The following is an 8,030-nucleotide window of genomic DNA, read 5'->3' as shown; positions in this document are numbered from 1 at the left end:
GTATAAAATGTTGGGGCCTGGTTTAGGGAACGCTTACCTGCACTAATAAAACTTTAATCAGTTGACTGATATGCAAGGAAATCCACGTCAAGTGGCCGGGCTGGTGAGTTATGATATATGTAAGTAACTGAGAAGCCAGTGCAGTCAAGAGGCTGGCCCTGCCTCTCTCCCAAGAAAAACCTTCATGACCTCTGTGTCAGCAGTCACCTCACCTGCTCCACAGCTCCATGGATGAAGGATCCTGTTTGCTCACACTTGTGCCTGGTTTCTCTTGTTTTTTTTTTTTTTTTTAACACATGTTTATTGAAAGATAAAATAATTCATATTACATCTCATTTTCTATCCCATTCCATACATCCTCCCATTCCTCCCTCCCTCCCACTTTCACCCCAATCCCCCTTCCCTATGACTGTGACCAAGGGGGACCTCCTCCCCCTGAATATGATGCTAGGGTATCAAGTCTCTTCTTGGTAGTCCTCTATCCTTCCTCCGAGTGCCATTGGGCCTCCCCACCAAAGGGACATGGCCAAATATGGGGCACCAGAGATCCTGTGACAGTCAGGCCCCAGTCTCCACTTAACTGTGGAGAATGTTCAGTCCCTTGGTTAGATCTGGGTAGGGGTTTGATGATGGTTGCGTGTTTTGTCCTTGGTTGGTGCCTTTGATCAAGCAGAACCCCTGGGCTCAGATCCACCCATCATAATGTTCCTCTTGTAGGTTTCTAGGACCCTCTGGATCCACCTACTTCCCTATCCCCTATATTTTTCTCACCTAGAGTCTCAATAGGATGTTCTCACCTCTATCCCACTTTCCTGGTTAGGTGCAGATTTTCATGGGACTTGCCCCTTGGGCTAGTGTCCAGTTATAAGTGAGTATATACCATTTGAGTCTTTCTGCTTCTGGGTTAGCTCACTCATTATGATCATTTCTATTGAACTAGAAATGGTTCCTCTTGTTGAACACAGTTTGCAGAGGTTCTTCACGTTGCCCTTGGTAGCAAACCTTCATCTGTGTTGCTGGGTACTCTTCTGTTCCTGTATCACTACAATAAATTTAATTATCCATCTGCAAAGATGTTCTCCCAACTCGACACAGCTGTGAGTAATACTCATCTGACAATTTGAGACGGGTCCTATTTGTAGGCACTTCAAAGTTGCAAAGAATGTATTTATAATATCTTTGAAAATTAGATATGCCATTTCAGACTCCCAAGAGAGACATGGAGACCTTCCTCCTTGTTTGGGACGGGATCTCCTTGTTGGTGCTGTGTGTACCATGATCAGCTGAACCAGAAGTTTCTGGGATTCTCCTAGCTTCAGCCCCTATTTTCCTGTGAAGGTACTGATGTTACGGACACTCATGCTAATGTGTCCTGCTTTTTGTGTGACTTGGTCCACTAATTTTTAGTGTGATGTTTTTCTTGTTATAAGATTGTATCATGGTCTGAGTATATGTGTGTACCAGCAAGTGGATTCATATATTACACAAATATGCATTGTGCAAACACATACACATATATGCATTTGCAACTATATTTATATATACACACATGAGCATATGTATACACAGATAAGCATCCTTAGGGAATTTTCTGGTCACATGTATGTATACTGACTATTTTCTCACATCTATGGCTTGCTTTTTCTTGTACCTCCTGTTTCTTTTGAAGACCCTAGCATTTTATAGCAGATTTGGGCCAGCTTACCATACCTGGCAAAGAGTTTATTCATGATAATTTTTGCAAGGTGTGTCCAGTCTCTCCTTTCACTTTCAGTGTTTGTCTTTGGTCTCACTTTTCTTACTAGCCTTGGTCTTAGCAGTTTTCATGAGGAATTCATGCAAACAAATGTAAAGCCATTGATGCGGTGGGGCCACGCCCATTCTGCTGTCCAGTTACTCGTTCGTTTTGGTTGTTGCGTGGATCTCACGGCCATTTTCCTTGTGTTAAGCAGCTCATTGTTTGTTTTACTCTACTCCATTGTCTTCCGTCTCTGCTGTTTTCAGTGCTGCTCTATAGTGGCTTTAGGCTTCCGTTAGCTTGTCAAGAGCCTGTTCAGGTTTGTCGGATTCTCCTCACTTCCCAGCGAGCATTGGCTGTTCACAACTTCAGCGTGAAGCAACTCCTGTGAACAGCACTTCTTATAGGTATCTCCACCCCGCTGTGATAGCAGTCCTCTTCTGCTTTTAGAGAGACAAAATCCTCCCCCACGGGGTGGTACTGATTTTCATTTGAATAAAGCCTTTTTTGCCTTCTAAGTAAGTTAGAAGCAGGAAAACAAAGTATTCGGAGTCACCCATCTGGTTCCCACTTTTACAGATTCTGGCCAACAACGTCCTGTAGAACGCCTCAAGCATGTCTTGAATTTTGTTATGTTCTCGAACCAAACATGCTCAGATTTTCAAAATCCCAATCAGTCCTCTTTCCTCTTCTCTTTGTAAAGGACCCCACAGTTGTCGGTGGAGTTTACTTTTCTCTTGGTGTTAGGTGGTTAGTTGGTTGTTTTGTGTCTTAGCTGTGCAGCATCTACTGCTTCTGTCTGTCTGTCTATCTGTCTGTCTGTCTGTCCCCGTCTCTGTCTCTGTCTCTATCTCTCTGTCTGCCTCTGCTCTCTGTGTCTCTGTCTCTCTGTCTCTGTCCCTGTCTCTGTCTCTGTTTCTCTGTCTCTGTCCCTGTCTCTGTCTCTCTGTCTCTGTCTCTCTGTCTCTGTCTCTCTGTCTCTCTGTCTCTTTCCCTGTCTCTGTCTCTGTCTGTCTGTCTCCCTGTCTGTCTCTGTCTGTCTGTCTGTCTGTCTCTCTGTCTCTGTCACCCTGTCTATCTCTGTCTCTGTTACCCTTTACCAGATCCTCTTAGCTGTGCTAGTTGATGTCTTAGGATCACAGTCAAGTTCATTTGGCCCTTGGTCCCCTTTGCTGTTGTTTGAGCACCCGCTTCTTTCTCAGATCCCAGCCTCAGTCTCATCCTGGTCATTTCTCTCTGGGTTCAAGGTGACATCATTTCTACTTCTTCCTCCAGGAAGTTGCCTTTTCTCCCCATTATCTACATTCTGCTCTTAATAATTATCCGCTAAGGCTTTATTTTGTTTATTTGTCTTCTTCCTTCTGGAATGTTTTTTTTTTTTTGCTGCTGTCGATGTTGTCTCCATTATGCACCCCGTTTCTGTGCTAAGGGTCCATTTGTCACACCATAACTGTGCTTTTTTTCACTTCCTTCATATGAATGTGTGTGGTTCCTCAAGTCCATTTATAACAGCGGCTTTAGAGTCTTTGCTTGGTAAAGCTGTTTCCAGTGATTAGTTAGTTAGTTAGTTTTTTTTTGGGGGGGGGGGGTACATGGTTTCTTTGTAGCCCTGGCTGCTCTGGAACTCTCTTTGTAGAACAGGCTGGCCTCAAACTCAGCAATCTACCTGCCTCTTCCCAAGTGCTGGGATTAAAGGTGGGCACCGCCATGCCCTGCCGCTTCCAGTATTTTCTGATGGAAGATAATGTCCTCAGAAACAGCAGCCAAGACTTTTCTCTATAAGGTTTAGCATTTCATAGTGGGAGCTAAGACCTGGCTGCTCTCACTTTCTGCAAACTTGAGTTATACCTCGCTAAGGCAGGTATGCAGTGAGCTGTGCTCTGGTCCTCACTGCTGAGCCAGGCTTCACAGTGGTGGGACGACCAAGGCCTGACAGACCCCTGTGCTACCAGGGCTACTGCTGAGATGCTTCAGGGAACTCCCAGCATCCAAGATGCTTCAGGGAACTCCCAAGGTCTGTTCCCCTAGGTTTCCTCTTCACCTAATTTCCTCCTTCCTGGGTCTCCTGTCCCCAGATTGCTTTTCCCAGGCTGCCTGTTCCTTGTGGTGCCTCTCCCTGACTCAGCTCTCTCCTCTGTCTTCCTTCCCTGGACTATTATCTCTTCCTGTCCCCTGGGTCTCTTCTGCCTGTCCTGGGTCAGCTGCCCCCTGGTCATCCATCCTTCCTCTGGATCAGTTCTCCTGGGCGCTCCATATTTAGTATCTCCTCCTGGCCTTGGGTCCTTAGCAGCTGCTCAGAGTTTCACCTTGCCCACTTGCAGCACAGCTTCCAGCCAGAGAAGTATAAGGAACCCCACATGGGACTCTGGCTCCCTTACTCTGTAGCTTTCTTGTCTCATCCCTTAGCTTGGAGATTCCTACTGGTTGGTGTCCCAGACTCTGGGCTCCGGGTTGTTTTATTGCTAAGGGCAGGAACACCTGGCCTGACCATGCTTCTAACTTGCCTCTGGGTAAGCAGGCGTAATTTATTTGTTCCGGATGGTGGGGAGGCAGCATCTGGTCAGGAGAGAGTGCAGCAAAACATGACAATTAGTAGCTTCATACCTTCAGTGCCGATAAGCATCAGAGATCACAGTGTTCTCACAGTTAAGTCATTTGGCTTGAAATAATCAAAATTGCCTGTTATTGATGAATAGTGAGAATTTTACGCCATCTCCACTTTACCTAGGACCACAGTCATGTTTTAAGATACTATCTTCATATGAGGAAATAATTTATAGTTTTGACCTAATTTCCCTGTCCCTCTCATCATTGCCCCATGTTTATGTGTCACTAGGTAAGTTACTCCAGATTTAACAGCCTCTCTTGTCCACATGGGATAGTCACTTTGTGGAGCTTAGTTATTCATATGTGTGTGTGTTTCAAGTTTCATCTTCAACTTCTTGTTGCCACCTGTGCTTTGTGGCTCCCCAGTGGGGTGTGTGAGGCGTGCAGAAACCACGGGAGTGGAGCGCTGGAGGAGAGAGTGGCACAGAATGCTTGGATCACTCTGTGATCAGGGACACCTGGCGCTGGTTAGTTTAGACATCATCCAGGGTCATCTGGTCAGAGGAAACAGGGACTGAGAAGATGCTCCCATCCCATTGGCCTGCGGGCACTTCTGTGGGGCCTTTTCTTGATTAAATGATGGATGTGGGATGTGGGAAGGCCCAGTTCATTGTAGACAGTGGTACCTCTGGGCAGGCAGGCCTGGACTATATGAGATAGCAAGCTGAGCAAACCACGAGGAGCAAGGCAGTAAGCCACACTCCTTCCTGGCTTCTACTTCACTGCCTGCTTCCAGGTTCCTGCCCTGACTTCCTTACTGAAGACTTTCATCCTTAAGTTTAACAACATGGCGATAGAAAGCACATTAGGACTAGTAGGGAACTAGCACACCCCACCCCTACCCCCACCCCGGCGCTCACTATGTCCATGGCCACACTTCTAAACTTTAGCTGAAGTAAAAATATGTAAATGGCAAAGTGCGTTTTTCTTCTCATGTGGCATTGTAAGTGTGTCTATTTACTGAAGCTGTTTGTCTTGTCCTGAAAGCACGTGCCCTTCAGATCAAGAAGTGAGCAAATGGTTTTGTTAGGACCAGGAGCGCACCAACCCCCCCACCCCCCACCCCCGCTTTGTGTGGGAGGTGGCAGGCAAGCTTAGGGGAAATACGAGTAGGGCTTGGGTGCCGTGGCCTGGGAATCTATGGCAGGCTGAGATAAGAAGGATAATAAAGAGAGGAGGGCACGGGAAAGGTACGGACAAAGGAGTTTGAAGAAATGACCCCTGAATCCAAAATGTGGGCTGCCTAAGTACAGAAGTTAAAGGGTCATGATATGGTGGTGGATTGGACCGGTGTCCTTTATGGATACTTCAGAAAGCCTCTCGGCTGCCTCAGCTCCCCTGTGAGGCAGTGAGGAGGCAGAGGGAGACCTTATGAGGTCTCTATAGGGATGGTGGAGGGGTGGGACTGGTGTAAAACTTCTCGTGAGCAATAATATCTGTTTGTGCACAGCTTTTAGTCCCAGTACATCTTTCCTAATTGTATGTCTGATGTGCTCTGCTTCGTGGGACAGCCCGACTAATCCATGTAGTTATTGAGAGTCATAATTTGTGGGCTTGAAAGTAACCCTACTGGAGCTGAAGAGTGACTTGGAGGTTAGGCGCACTGGCTACTCTTCCAGAGGACCAAGGTTCAGCTATTAGTAGCCACAAGGCAGCTCACAGGCATCTATAACTCCAGCTCCAGGGAGCTGATGCCTTATTCTGTTCCCCATAAGCATCATGTCCACATGCGGTGCACTGACATGCATGCAGGCCAGACACCTATACACATAAAATAAAATTTAAAAAAATTGGTATCCTACTGCCAGTTAACCACATGGTACTGAATGTGCTGTTTATTTCCCATACTTTCAACTCCTCCATTAGTACCTGTTTTAGATAGCTGAAAAGCAAATGTCAACATCTCAAGTTATTTCTGGTGTAACTAATCTGACTGTTTCATGAATTATTTAGCTGTCCCGTGTTAAGGTTTCCCATAAGGGCCCTTTCAACAGGTCCTCTCTAGGGAGGCCTCTCTGTAGCCAATGGCTGCACCGTCAGATCCTCTCCTTTCCTCCTATTCTGCCTGAACCAGCAGGGCATGTGGGCAGAGTGGGTGGATGGGGTTGATAAATCGATCTCATGGTGAGGTGTAAAAAGGTTCCTGGAGATGGTGGTGGAGTTCCCTGTAGAGAGCAGACTGTTGGCTATAAGACACACTGGAGGCCTCACGCCATTAGAGTGGGAGTTCGCCACACCCCTGTAAGTTACCTGTTGCTTCCAAAGGCACAGCTTCTGTTGACTGCTTCTCACAAACTTCAGTGACCAGGCATCTGATTCCTGTGTCCCTGAGCCCAACTATGCGCACACACATGGCCTCCTCTCATTGCAGACAAGGGGCTCGGCCTGGGTCAGCCTAACGTAGACAGAAATGGCCAGGGTTAAACACACGCTGTTTAAGCAGACAATGAGTGTTTCCCAGTGGGGGAGACAAAGCTGAGTGTGACAGGGACACTGCGACAGTAGACTTAATGGTTAATGTGGCATGGGATAGAGTCATCGGGGAAGAGTCTTTGTGAGAGATTGTCTATATTGGCCTGGCCTATGGGCATGTCTGTGTGTTAATTGATGTGGAAAGATCCACTTCCCTATGGGTAGCACCGTTTTTTAGCAAGGGGTCCTGAGCGGTATGAGTGGACGCCCTGTAAGCAATAAATGAGCATGCGCGTGTGCGGTCCTTTCTGCTCTTGACAGATGCAACTGTTCCATGTTCCTGCCAATTTGACTTCTCCACAATAGCGGAGTATAACTTGAAACTATAAACTATGAACGCTTTCTCCTCATGTTGTTTTTTAATCACAGCCACAGAAATGAGACCAACACAATGACTAAACATGGCCCTGCTGTCCTGTCAGTGGAGATACGCACCGGCCCCTCCCCGCTCACCCCAGGCTCCACTCTGCCCTGCATTCTGAGTCACCAACACCACTGACCTCATCGGGGTCATTAAATTAAACTAGAGCACACAAACCTGTGGTACACTCTGACCTGTTACCTACAGCCATGTCACCCACAGGACATTATTCCGTTTCCATTTGCAGAGTGAATTGCATGTCCCACCCTGGAGCAGACTGGTGGTTCCCAGGGACAGAGGTGCAGGTTTCCCGAGGGGTGGGGCTGCTGGTTAAAGGTCACACACCTGACAAGTCAGGCAGCCAGGATGCATGGGCTGATGGGAGGGACTGATTAACAGTCTGGAGTGACAACAGTGGGTTTATGAGCACCACACAGCCACTCAGAAGGTGAAATTCCTGCAGAAGCTTCAACAATGTCACATAGAGAGTGACATCCAGAATTGAGAGTGACTCTTAGGAGAGCCTGGGATGCCAGCTTATGTCCTGCTATTGCAGACAGAACCACTCTCTGCTGTTTTGGGTCTGGTGACTTCACGGTGACTCCAGTCAACACCAGAGAAGCAACTCTGCTCCAGTAGAAACAATTGGGAGCAGCACTTTGGGCTCCTTTTATCTTTATTAGTATGCACTAATGCCACAGCACTCTGGGCCCTGTGTTATGTCCACACATCTTCCACCCCAACTCATCTCAAACGCTGTTCATCATAAAGCTACCTATCCAGGCTGACTCCATAGCATTCACATGTGAAAAGGACACTAAATCCTTGTCTTCCTGAATTTGGTGCATTTCA

This window comes from Acomys russatus, chromosome 9 (assembly GCF_903995435.1).
Source record: "Acomys russatus chromosome 9, mAcoRus1.1, whole genome shotgun sequence".
Classification (NCBI taxonomy): Eukaryota; Metazoa; Chordata; class Mammalia; order Rodentia; family Muridae; genus Acomys; species Acomys russatus.
The sequence above is the reverse complement of the archived record's forward strand: the minus strand, read 5'-3'. Positions refer to the sequence as shown.